Source organism: Mobula hypostoma, chromosome 16 (genome assembly GCF_963921235.1).
Source record: "Mobula hypostoma chromosome 16, sMobHyp1.1, whole genome shotgun sequence".
Classification (NCBI taxonomy): Eukaryota; Metazoa; Chordata; class Chondrichthyes; order Myliobatiformes; family Myliobatidae; genus Mobula; species Mobula hypostoma.
Window position 1 is genome coordinate 38080421 of NC_086112.1, and position 13786 is coordinate 38094206.

Consider the following 13786-nt stretch of genomic DNA (forward strand, 5'->3'; position numbering starts at 1 on the left):
AACAATTTTCCATTGGCTCTGAAGATTGCTCCCATAGTTTGATGGAGATGAAATGCAACATTGAGGCAAGAAAAACTCAGAAAAGTGCTCTGTCAATAATGAACATGTGAAAAGATGTTCAGTTTCGCTACAAGGTAAATCTGGACTGGTTTGATGAAAATAACCAGAAGATCAAGGAAACAATAAATGGCAAATGTAACGCATTTCTGGATTGCAAGTTCCCCCTTTCCTCAAGTGAAAAGCAACAGCTTTATACCCGAAGGCATGAATCCAACAGAAAATACATGAATTAAATAATAGATGGTGACTGGGCAGAGCTCAGGGGGCTCTGCAACTTGCTAACAATGGAATTTCTTTTGCAGTGTAAAGTAGCCCTAACATCCTAGGCCGCACACCACCATGAGCCAGGGATATGGGAAAATATATCATGGACAGAGAGGCAGTGAATACCTGTTGGGAGGAACACTTTGAAGACCTGCTGAACTATGACCCTGTTTCGATGTGAGGGAAAATGATTCCGTCCCATAGCAGTCTACCTGGGTGAGCCTTCCACCTCGGAAGGGCATCTGTGTCTCAAAACTAAGCCTTGGGAGGAGGTGGCAACTCTGCTGACATTACAAAAATTAATACTGGAGAGCTTTAGTCACCAATCCACCCACTCTTCTCCCAGTGGAGGGTATTACCAGAAAATTGTGAAATGCTGTAATTATGCTCATCTTCAACCCTTACATGCTGTCCAGATTTTATACCTTCCCAGTATAGTCAGGGTCAATTTTGATCCTGACCCAAGAATCCCCCCTATAATAAGTGTCTATACCAAATTTTGAGCCACTGATCTATTTACAATGTCAAAATAGCCTATCTGACGTTAATAAAAGTGTGATTAATCCTTAAAATAATGTATCAGAGATGAAGGACACTGTGTTTTTTAGGTTTTACACCCCTCGTCGTTAGAGAAAAAACATACACTGTCACACAATATAATGTCCCATTTTACCTAAGACATGAAAACATAACAGCCATAAAGAATTAAATATATTTTATTGAAACTGAAAATGGCAAGAACATTCTTTAACTGTGGGGTTTATTATATAACCATTATTATATAACCATTGTAACCATTACAACCAGCAAGCACTGTCCTCATTGCTATATCATTAAAAAAGTCCTACTACCTACTATCTAATTATAACTATTAACTATTCATTCAACATTAAATAACATTTAACCAACAAACTAAACAAAAAAGTAGTTGCTATTTGCAAACTAGTCTTTGCATTCAAAGCAGTAGTGGGAAACCTTGAGTGTGTGGCCCTTGCATATGAGTCTACCACATTTGCTGCAAGTAGTCGATGTTTTACAGTCCTTTTTTGCAGGGTAGAAGTTGCATCTCCTTCCTTTTTGTCCCTCTGTTTTGGCCTCTTGTGGGACTTGTTGAGCAGGACCAGGTTCAGATTGCTGTACTGCCCTTACCACTGCTGCTGAGAATGCCGCGCAGGGAAGCTGTTCTCAACTTTGCATAGAAGGAGTCACAAGGGCCTCAATGTATGGACATATCCGAATGGGAATGTGGAGCAGAGTTGAAGTGGGTGGCAACTGGGAGATCCTGTCTGTTGTGGCTTCAGATATGTCCATACATGGCCTCCTCTACTGCCATGATGAGGCTAAACTCAGGTTAGAAGAGCAACACCTCATATACCGTCTGGGTAGTCTCCAGCCCCTGGGCATAAACATTGAATTCTCCAGCTTCCGGTAATTCCCTCCGCCTCCCTTCCCCCATCCCAGTTTCACTCTGCCCCCTCCCCCAGCTGCCTATCACCTCCCTCATGGTTCCGCCTCCTTCTACTACCCATTGTGCTTTCCCCTATTCCTTCTTCACCTTTCCTCCCTATCACCTCCCTGCTTCCCCTCCCCCACCCCTTTATCTTTCCCCTTACTGGTTTTTAACCTGGCACCTACCAGCCTTCTCCTTCCCACCCTCCCCCCCACCTTCTTTATAGGGCCTCTGCCCCCTCCCTCTTCAGTCCTGACGAAGGGTTCTGGCCGGAAACGTTGACTGATCGTTTCCACGGATGCTGCCCGACCTGCTGAGTTCCTCCAGCATGTTGTGTGTTGCTTTGACCCCAGCATCTGCAGAGTATTTTGTGTTTAGGACATAACTGTGGTGTCATGGGTGAACGCAAACTTTGAAGACAAGACGTCTCTCCCCCTTCTTTCAGTCAGAGCAGGTGGCAGCTCTGGCTTGTTTCGCCTCACAGTACCCACCATTGTGATTTTCTTCTTCAGGAGCGCCTGACCAAGCTCATGAGACATGAAGAAGTTGTCACAGGTCACGTTGTGTCCTTTCAGCCCTTCTGCCATGTCCAACACGACGTGCATGCCTTGCTTTCTCTCCGGGCCTTCCACAGCTGGCTTCCCAGTATACACTTGCATATTCCAGGCATAACTGGAACATGCATCACTGGCTGCCTATATCTTTATCCCATATTTCCCCGGTTTGCAATTAGTACGGGTAAAATTTGACCTGGAACAGCTTCAGTGTTGCAAAAATTGTAGCACCTGTACAAAAGTTTGATTTTTTTTAATCTTTTCATTTTTGCGCATTTTGGGTCACTTTAGGAAAAGTCATAAAATTTTGACTGGAAAAAAACGGCGTTTAGGGAGTTTTCGCCGCAGCCAAAGGTCAAAAAGGGTCAGAATTGACCCGAACAGTATGTAAGGGTTAAGAAAGTGATGTCCAACTCTGATAAATACTGACAGGAATCCTTTCCATTCTTTCCAGGCAAGTTTGTCATCAGGGTCCTAATCAACTGCCTTCTTCTGCTTTCTGGGTAGAGCTGCTTTCTCAGCCAGTGTGTCCTTCTACCATCCAAAGGTACAATGGATGCGGTATTCAATGCATGGCAAAACTGGCTGGTTCAACATTGGCCTCATTGGCTACCTTCGAACTCTCAGAACTAGAGTGAAAGATCATTGTTGATGCAAGGAGCTGCATAAGAAGGAGCATTAAACAGTGGTTAAAATAAATTACATTTGGGGCTTTCATAGAATAGCTAAGTTGGATCCTTAAAAGTGATATACATTATAATGCATTCCAATCATAAGGGAGAAATCTCTTGTTGCACTATAGTAGGTATGTGGCAGCAATAGCAATTGTTAAAAGTTGCTTTGCATCCTTGTCTTCATTCAAAACACTTGGTGCTATCAGAGAGGAAAATCTTGTTATGGCAAGTGAATACAGTGATTGCCTGCCTATTGAAAAGTCCATTTCATATTGTTTGATTTAAGAATTATGCTTATTCTAACCTGTTGCAAAAGTGAAACAACCCCAGAATGGCTTTCAAATCATTTTGTATTGTATAGATTATATATAATTTTTATATACACACACACACACACACACACACACACACAGTAACACAGTATATTGCTAAGGGACAAAGGAGAGGGATGACAGGGATGAATCACTGTAATACCAGGGAGAAGCAAAATTTGTGGAAAGATGGGGAAATTCAAGCAACCAACTAACAAGGATGTTATCAAAGCTTCACTTCACACATACTTGTCCATTATAAGTGTATATAGAGCTACTTCTGAAATAAGGCATTTTATAGAATGTTATAAATAAATTTCAGGTATCAGAGATATTTGTATGAAGTAATGTATTTGAAGTAATGTAATTTTGTACTGGTATAACTATATTTCCATAAAAGGCTTGGGAAAAATGATGAACTTGGTTCAGCTTGGCTAATAATACTTCTTTAGACATTCACAAAATTTGAGCATTGAAGAAATGGACAGTGTTCACTGTTTGTTCTCCATTGTCCCTTCAGAAGTTGAATCACCACCATGATCAATGATGTCCAATTTGTTCAAACTGTGTTCACAACAAATTCCAAGATTTTGCTGTAAGGATAATGAAAGGACAGCACAGTATTTTCAAAGAAGGATGCATGCAACTTGGAGAAGGAGTTGGAACTGGCAATCCTTGACCTTCAAAGTGGTAGACATTGTAATTTTGTGGGATGCCATTAAAGAACTTTTGAGAAGTTGCTACAATAAATCATATGTATAGTACCTGTAGGAAGAATTAGTGTTGCAAGATGACAAGCCAGGCACTTTATCCCAGAGACTACCGAGCTTCCTTTTTGTTATTCATTCATTCAAGTAGAGAGAATTCTATCGCGCTCCTTTCTCATACCTTGGTAGAAAGACAAGTGCAGAGACGAACCACTTGTCATGAGATGTGTGCTCTCTGAGCTTCTCTTCTAAGTTTTTCATATCATAGAATTGCAATTTTCATCACACAAGCAGGCAATTAGCCCCCCCCCCCCGCCCCCGAGGCAAAGCTGCTGCTCAGCAAGAGGAATCTGGCTAGTATCAGTTTACTCTTTTTCCTGCAACCGTGTGATTTTTTTTGTTCCAGTAGTTTCCCAGTTACCTTTGAAAACATTCACTGGATCAGCCTGTGGCAATGTATTCTCAGTCATAATCATTTGTCCTGAAAAAGTAATATAAACCTCAGGATGGTTATTTTATCTTTGCAGTTGATCCAGTTCCTCCAAGAAGACCACAGCCTTGTCGTGGTTTGGAGACTTACTTGCCTTAATGACCCAGAGAGCTATGTTGGCTGGAGTCAGGGCTTTATGCTTTAGCTCTTAACAGGCTCACCCATGCCTATCGGGCAAAAGGGTAGAGGCCAGACTGGTCCACCTGTCCTCTAGGTACTGGGGTTCAACTCACAGCTAACAACCCTGATTGGTAAAACATCCCAGGTGCCAGGGTTAGGGGCACCTCGGATCATGTCCATGGCATTTTCGAGATGGAGGGAGATGTCTTGGTATATATTGGTACCAATGAGACAGGATGGAAAAGCAATGAAGTCCTGAAGAGAGAATTTAGAGAGCTAGACAAAAAGCTGAAAAGCTGGAAATCCAGACAGTAATTTCTGGATTGTTACCTATGCCATGTGCCAGTGAGAATAGAAACAGGATGATTTGGCAGATGAAGAAGCTGAGAAGCTGGTGCAGGGAGCAAGGCTTCAGGATCTTGGATCATTGGGATCTCTTCTGGGTAGATATGACCTGTACAAAAGGGACAGATTGCACCTGAACCTGGGGGGAACCAAGATTCTCATGGGCAGATCTGTCAGAGCTGTTGGAGAGGGTTTAAACTAATTTGGCGGGGGATGGGGTCTGGAGTGAAGGGAGTCAGGACAAGGCGGATGGTTAAAAAAACAAAGACAGCATGCAGTCGGACTGTCAGGAGGGGCAAGCAGATGACAGAACAAAATTGTAGGTAGTAGGGTGTGTATCAGTGCATTAGGGATGAAGAATCAAAAGGGGTAGCAAATATAGTACTCAAAGAGTTATATCTCAATGCACGAAGAATAAGAAATAACGTGGATGATCTTGTTGCACTTTTACAGATTGTCGGGTATGATGTTGTGGCCATCATTGAATCATGGCTGAAGGATGGTTGTAGTTGGGAGCTGAATGTTACACATTGTATTGGAAGGATAGGAACATAGGCGGGGATGACATGCCTCTGCTAGTAAAGAATGGCATCAAATCAGGAAAAGGATGTGACATGGGATCAGAAGATGTTGAATCCTTGTGGGTTGAGTTAAGAAACTGCAAGGATAAAAGATCCCAGATGACATTTATAGACAGGCCTCCAAACAGTAGATGAACTATGGGCTACAGATTACAATGGGAAATAGAAAAGGCATATCAAAAGGACAATGTTATGATAGTCATGGGAGATTTTAACATGCAAGTAGATTGGGAAAATTAGAATGGTAATGGATCTCAAGAGAGTGAATTTGTTGAATATCTACAAAGTGGATTTTTAGAGCAGTATGTCATTGACCTACTAGGGGATCAGCTATACTGGATTGGGTGTTATATAATAAAAGGGAGGCGATTAGGGATCTTAAGGTAAAGGAACCATTAGGAGCCAGTGATCACAATATGACAGAGTTCAATGTGAAATTTGATAGGGAGAAAGTAAAGCTTGGCGTGGCAGTATTTCAATGAAGTAAAGGAAATAGCAGTGGTATGAGATAAAGTAAATCAGAAGGAGATGCTGGCAGAGATGACAGCAGAGCAGCAATGACTTGAGTTTCTGAGCAAAGTGAGGAAGGTGCAGGATAGATATATTCCAAAAACAAATAAATACTCAAACAGCAAAATAGTCTGACCATGTCTGACAAGGGAAGTCAAAACTAATGTAAATGCAAAAGAGAGGGCATACAACAAAGCAAAAAATAATGGGAAGATAGAGGATTGGGAAATTATTAAAAATCTACAGAGAGCAACTAAAATAATCATGGGGGGGAAGAGATGAAATATGAAAGCAAGCTAGCAAACTATATCAAAGTGGATAGAAACAGGGTGTTCAAGTATATAAAAAATAAGAGAGATGAGAGTGAATATAGGACTACTAGAAAATGAGGCCAGAGAAATAATAACAAGGGATAAGGAGAATCATCAGTTTTCACTGTGGAAGACATTAGCAGTGCACCAGGTGTTGAAGGGTGTTAGGGAAGAGAAATGAATGCAGTTACTATTACAAGGGAGAAGGTGCTCAAAAAGCTGAACAACCTAAAGGTACATGAGTCACCCAGACCAGATGAACTGCATGCTAGGGTCCTGAAAGGTAGCAGTAGAGATTGTGGAGGCAATAGTAATGATCTTTCCAAAATCATTGGACTCTGGCATGGTTCTGGAGAACTGGAAATTGCAAATGTCACTCCACTCTTTAAGAAAGCAGGGAGGTAGCAGAAAGGAAATTATGGACCAGTTGGCTTGACCTCAGTGGTTGTGAAGCTGTTGGAGTCAATGGTTAAAGATGAGGTTATGGAGTACTTGGTAACACAGGACAAGATAGGAAAAAGTCAGCATGGTTTCCTTAAGAGAAAATCTTGCCTGACAAACTTGTTGGAATTCTTTGAGTATATTACAAGTAGGATAGGTAAAGGGGATGTAGTGGATATTATATATTTGGATTTTCAGAAGGCCCTTGACAAGGTGCCACACATGCGATTGCTTACCAAGTTAAGAGCCTATGGTATTACAGGAAATTTACTAGCATGGCTAGAGCATTGACTAATTGGTAGGAGGCAGCGAGTGGGAATAAAAGGATCCTTTTCTGGTTGGCTGCCATTGACTAGTGGTGTTCCACAGGGGTTGGTGTTGGGACCGCTTCTTTTTATGCTGCATATCAATAATTTAGATGATGGAATTGACAGCTTTGTTGCCAAGTTTGCAGATGATACGAAGATTGGTGGAGGGCAGGTAGTGTTGAGGAAACAGGAAGGTCTCAGAAGGACTTAGAAAGATTAGCAATGGGCAAGAAAGTGGCAAATGAAATACCATGTTGGTAGAAGAAATAAATGTGCAGACTAACTATTTTCTAAATGGGGAGAAAATCCAAAACTTTGAGATGCAAAGGGACTTGGGAGTCCTTGTGCAGAACACCCTAAAGGTTAACTTGCAGGTTCAGTTGGTGATGAGGAAGGCAAATGCAATGTTCATTTCAAGAGGTCTAGAATGTAAGAGCAGGGATGTAATGCTGAGGCTTTATAAGGCACTGCTGAGGCCTCACCTTGAGTATTGTGAACAGTTTTGGGCTCCTTATCTAAGAAAAGATATGTTGGCATTGGAGACGGTTCAGAGGAGGTTCACAAGGATGATTCCAGGAATGAACAGGTTATCATACGAAGAAGGTTTGATGGCTCTGGGTCTGTACTCACTGGAATTTAGAAGGATGAGAGGGGATCTCATTGAAACCTTTTGAATGTTGAAAGGCCTAGACAGAATACATGTGGAAAGGATGCTTCCCATGGAGGGGGATTCTTGGACAAGAGGGCACAGCCTCAGGATAGAGAGGCATACACTTAAAACAGAGATGTGGAGAAATTTCTTTAGCCAGAGGGTTTTTTTGATTGGCCATGGCATCAAAGGTTAAGGGGAGAAGGCTGGGGAGTGGGGCTGAGGACAGGAAAGAAAGGATCTGCCATGATTGAATGGCAGAGCAGACTCAAAGGGCCAAATGGCCTAATTCTGCTCTATGTATTATGGTCTCATGCTCTAAATTTGTTACAGAAACAGCAATGAAGAATCCTTCTACATTTGAGTATAACAGTGTTTCTGGGTGTCCATTCAGGACTTGCATGACTGCCAGTAGTGAAAATCGAGAGGATGCTACTGACATGATGAGGGAAGCGCAGAACACAACAAGAGATGGAAGACCTGCAAGGCTGCCTTAAATGCAAATGGCATAATAGGTAGTAAGTGAGTAAGTATGTTGATCCAGTAAGGGTGGGTAAGCTCTTTCTTGCCGGCTGGTGGCGCAATGGCATCAGCGCCGGACTTCGGAGCGAAGGCTCCCGAGTTCAAATCCAATTCAGGCCACCCCCGAGCACTCAAATCCAATTCAGGCCACCCCCGAGCACGCTTTCCATCCATGCAGGGTTGACCATCGAGCTAGCCACTCGGCCTCATTAAAAAAAAGGGTTAAGTCAGGAATGTTCATATCATGACCCAGTTAATCCGAAAGGAGACCAATCCTGACACCACGTGCCAGACAGGAATGGCTGACTGTCTGGTGCGACATGCTAAAAAAAAGCTCTTTCTTGTAGAGGTGCTTAGCTTCTAGCATTTGTTTAGTGCCAATCAAAACTTGATTAATATCTGTTGGAACCCACATGGTCATGGACAGCTTTATATGGAGGAAATTATGTCATCATCAGTAAACATTAATTATTTTAATGTAATGATAGAAGGGAGGTCAGTGAGTTTTTGAAGGAAAAAGAATATAGATTATACAGTGTATGTGCTCTGCGGCCATGGGTATGAATACTGAAGACTGCATAGTTGCACATTGATATCTCTCTGGGATTGGAGGCAAATCAGAGATCCTGTTTCCCCAAATGGAAACCAGTGGCATAGGCAGGATAAAGAAGAAGATGCAGGAAAAGAATTTTGAGCTCCATTGTTCCAAATTATAATCACAAAGATTAGAATTTCTGAATTGTTTCCAGTGCAAATTGGTGCAGGGTAGCAAGATCAGAGGGTTCTGCATCAAAGCTTGGTGCAGAAGAGATAGATATCAACGTATGAGACACTAGCACTGCCAAAAGTGGGGATAAATGAAACTGTCCCATTGGGATGGTTTTCACTTCAATCAAGTGTTAACTAGCGTCATGGTGAACCAAAATCTTAGGGCTATAGATAAGCCCATCAACTAAGAAGTGGTGAATGGAGTCTGATGAAGGAAAGTGCATTAAGTTAATATTGATAGTCCAGGATAGCAAAACATGTCATGATATCAGAATGTATCAGGAAGGGACAGAGCATACAAACATAACTGTGAACCTCTCAGATTGGTTAGAATCAGAGCATGGCAGAATGGTCAAAGTCAAAACTCAAAGCTCTCTATCTGAACTCATGTACTTTCATAACAAGATAGAACATAAGAATTTTTTTAAAATAGCAGAGTTAGATCACTTGGCTACTCAAGTCTGCCTTGCCATTCAATATGATCATGGCTGATCTGTCCCAGGCCTTACCTCTTCTTCCGTACCAGTTCCCTATAGCCCTGAATTCCCTGATCTTTCATAAATGTCTCTACTTAGTCCTTAAATACCCCCAATGATCTACCCTCCACAGCCATTTGGTGTAGAGTGATCCAAAGATTCATTGATTGACAATGGAAAGTACAAGTGAAATAAATGGATACAATATAGAAATCAAGCTTTCAAAGTGACTAAGATTGTGAATTAATACTTAACATTCAGAATAAATAGGCAAAGTAGACAGGATTAAAATGGTGGACTGAGGGGCCCATTTCTGTGCTGTGCACCTTCTGTGACTCCATGAAATGTAAAAGGAGAAGGAATGGTTCCGATAACAAAGGTGGGCCATTGACAAATTATCTCAGCTTGGAAAATTGGTTTGCAGAGAACTAAGCAACAACAAGGGGGATAAAGCAATTTGGGGATTTTTTCACCAGCCCCCAAACAGCACTCATTATGCAGGGCATAATAGTACATATCAAGGCATTAGGGCTGCACGTAACAAGGATAATGCAATAATCACGGGAGAGCTTCAATATAATATGGACTGGTGAATTAAATTATCAAGCTTCATATAGAGGCCAAGTCATAAAATATGTACAAAATAGAAAAAGGACATGGTGCTTTCCCGACGTATATGACCAACAGACTTTTCTTGGGCTTCCAGCTGGGTACAGGTATCTATTATAACCAACGTTTTGATGATAAACTTTGGCATCTCCTTCAGGGATGGTGCCTGCGCATGTCTAGTCTAGTGGTATTTATACCCCCCTAATCCATCCCTCCTGGTTGGTTAGCCCTTATCAAATCAGGTTTCCAATCTCTAATCAGTCCTGACGAAGGGTCTCGGCCTGAAACGTCGACTGCACCTCTTCCTACAGATGCTGCTTGGCCTGCTGCGTTCACCAGCAACTTTTATGTATGTTGTTCCAATCTCTCACCTTGTTTACAGTCGAAATCCAGTTCTTACTTAGAGCGAGACTTTTGCCTTTGTTAAAATTCTTTTCCTCTACTTTTATTTCAATGGCTTCCTTTACCAGGCAGTCTCAAAAGCCATTGGCATGGCACAGTAGTTTTGTGCCATCAAAATCAATCCTATGGCCACTGAGAATGCAATGTTCTGCTACCACCGATTTCTCTGGATAACCCAAACAGATCACCTCCTGTGCTACTTGATGTGTGTTTCCTCTGTGTGTCCCGTCTGGCCAATATACGCTGCTCTGCATTCACGGGGAATTCTCAGGTTGGTTGATGTTTATAGGATGCCAAGGATCATGTGGATGTTCAAAGGTTCATCTATTATCAATGTATACAACTCTGAAATTCTTCTTTTCCAGATAGCCACAAAACCAAGACAGAACAGCAGCATGATCATTAACTCCCTCTCCCGCACACACAAAAAAACAGGAAAGCTCAGGCAAAAAACACAGAACATAGAAAACTATAAAACAGAAAAAAGTCTATAGTCCAAGTCCATATTCAATATGCAGAAACCTGGGTAATATTCTTTGGACACAGCAGAGGGTCTTTCTACCTCTGGCAGCAGAGCAATCCCACTAGCGATTAAAAGGCAGTTTCCCCTTTCCGGTAACAGAGCAATACCCCAACGATCAAAAAACAGTCTCCCCCCCCCCCACCCCCGTAGCAAAGCAATCCCCCAGCGATCAGAAAGGCAGTCTCCCCTCTCTGGCAGCAGAGTGATCCCACCAGCAGGCAGCCAGTGCTTACCTTCCGCATTCACTTTGATGTCTCAATCTCCCTTGTCACTTTAGTTGGCCAACAATGGATGTTTTAATCGGCAAAATGGAGTCAAACATTGGCTCGCGCTCCATCTTGCAGCCTTCTCACCATGATGGTGTTAAAATTAAATACTCCTTCATTCAATGGATCAGAAGAAAGTTCGCTATAGTTTGTTAGCTTGGTAAGTCTGGGATTTAGGCACAGTGAAAATGAACGCAATGACCCAGTTCTAAGATTTAGACTCAGGGTTAATGTATGAGTTGTGTTTGATGGCTCCGGGACTGTACTCGCTGGAGTTTAGAAGATTTAGGGAAGATCTCATTGAAACCTACCAAATGTTGAAAGGGCTAGATAGACTGGCCGTGCAGAGGATGTTTTCAATAGTGGGAGAGTCCAGGATCAGAGGACACAGTCTCAGAATAGAACTACATCCCTTTAAAACCCTCCCTTCTTGAGTGGGTTGCAAAGCCCTGGGCAGACTGGAGCACAGTAGAGGAAGGAGCCAAAACTCTTTGTCTGTTGGCTCTAATTACAGGTTTATACAGTGATAGCCAGCCAGAAGATTGTGCGCTAACCCCAGCCACGGTAGCGCATTTGGTCAAGACAACGGTTCTACACTTAAAAGGGGTGGTGCTGCCTTTAATGAGACTGGCAGTTGGGGATACCGTAAACTTGGTTGTTGGAAGGGTTGGAGTATGTAGGAGAAGGTATGCGCAGCCGAGTCCAGAAGTTAGATCAGCAGACGGGAAGTGGGGGTCCCGCAAGGAGATGTTTTAAGCGCTACTTCGGGCAGGGGTCCCAAATGAGCAGGTTGATGGAATTTCCACTTCTACAGGAAGAAATGCTGGCAAGGGAAGTCAGGCAAGGGAACTGTTAATGGGGGGGGGTGGATTATCTTCTAAACCCTCCCTAGATAAAGGCTTGATTTGCTCCCTTGCTGGATTCCTTGACTCGTGGTAAGGGTTCCCTAGATCCCTTGGTGAAGGCCCTTCAATGACACTGATGGATCTCCAGTGGCAGCAGGGGAAAGGCAGTGGGTGGTACCCTCCCACCCCTCTGACTTTGGGATGGGGTCAGGGCTCCCGGTGGATAAACCCGATGGCCCTTTTCCAGCCCAGGGACCCACAGCCTTACAATGCATTGGGGGAACAGAAACATGCAGCAATGAATGGCAAAGGTGGGTGGCAGCACCAAGCATGCCATCAGTCCAGGTAACCCCAACAGCTGGCAGGGTCCTTAGATTACAATAGAGGTTTCAGGGGCTTCCCTTCTTCCACCCAGGTGTTTACCCTGCAGGTGGCCATCAGACCAGGCCAGCCAGGACTCTCAACTGTTTTGGTGGCAGCATCTCCCGAGTGCGTCCTGGGTATAAATGTATTGAGGGGTAAATCCCTGCCAACAAATAAGGGTCATTTTATCTTTGGGATGGCCCAGTCGAAGGTACTGGTGGAATTGGCCTAGTAGGAGCCATTGCTGCTCTCAAGGGTTGTCAGCACTAAGCAGTACTGGATCCCGGGAGGCACCAAGGAGACTGGGGAGACTGTAGACACCCTGTTGCGAGAGGGAGTCATTCACCCTTCCTCTTCCCCCTATAACAGCTTGGTGTGACTGACGCAGAAGGGGGCAGTCGACTATCAGCAATTGCAAAAATATGCACCACTCTCACAGCAGCCGTCCTGGTAGTGGTGACCATTATTGAGGACATAAGCGGTAGGAAGGGAAGCAGTTGTGTGTGATGGTGGACCTGGCCAGCATCTTGTTCTCCATTCCCCTGAGTGCAGAGACACAGGACATAGTGAGGCAGGTGTCAGAAGAAGTGGTTACCTCCTCGAGGGAGCAGAGTTGGTCCATCAATCCAATGGGATACAGGGCCTTAGGTAGAATGTTCTATTCCTGACATTTTGGACAGCGGGATATGCCTGATAAGGCTGTGTGCAATATCTTGAATGCTGCAGTCCTCATCTCCAAGGAGAGGATGCAGCACTTTAAGGGCTCCTTGGATATTGGTGCTAACATAACCCCACCTGACCATGATATTATGCCCCCTATACCAGCTCTCCTGCAAAAAGGCAGCTTTCTAATAGGTTCTGGAAAAGCAAGCAGATTTTTGAGACTGCTAAGCAGATAGTAGAATGTGGACTCCCATTAGCCCCCAGACAGAGTGGGGGGTACCCACTGAGCTGCAGGTTTCAGCTACCCCAAGGCTGTATGAAGCCTGTGGCAGGTGTTAAAGAGGGACTGTGTGCCCTTGGAGTTTTGGATGAAGACTTTCCTCAAGGTGGCAACAAGAGGCAGTGGTTAGCCTGCTATTGGGCCCTCCTGACCTCTGAACTCCAGACAGCTTCTAAGCTAGTGGTACATATAGTGTATTTAATATTTCAGTAATATTTGAGTTATATTGCTTGATTAAGAATCCTTTGTTTACATAATTCAATACATATGTAAGAAATACGTGAATGGCATACG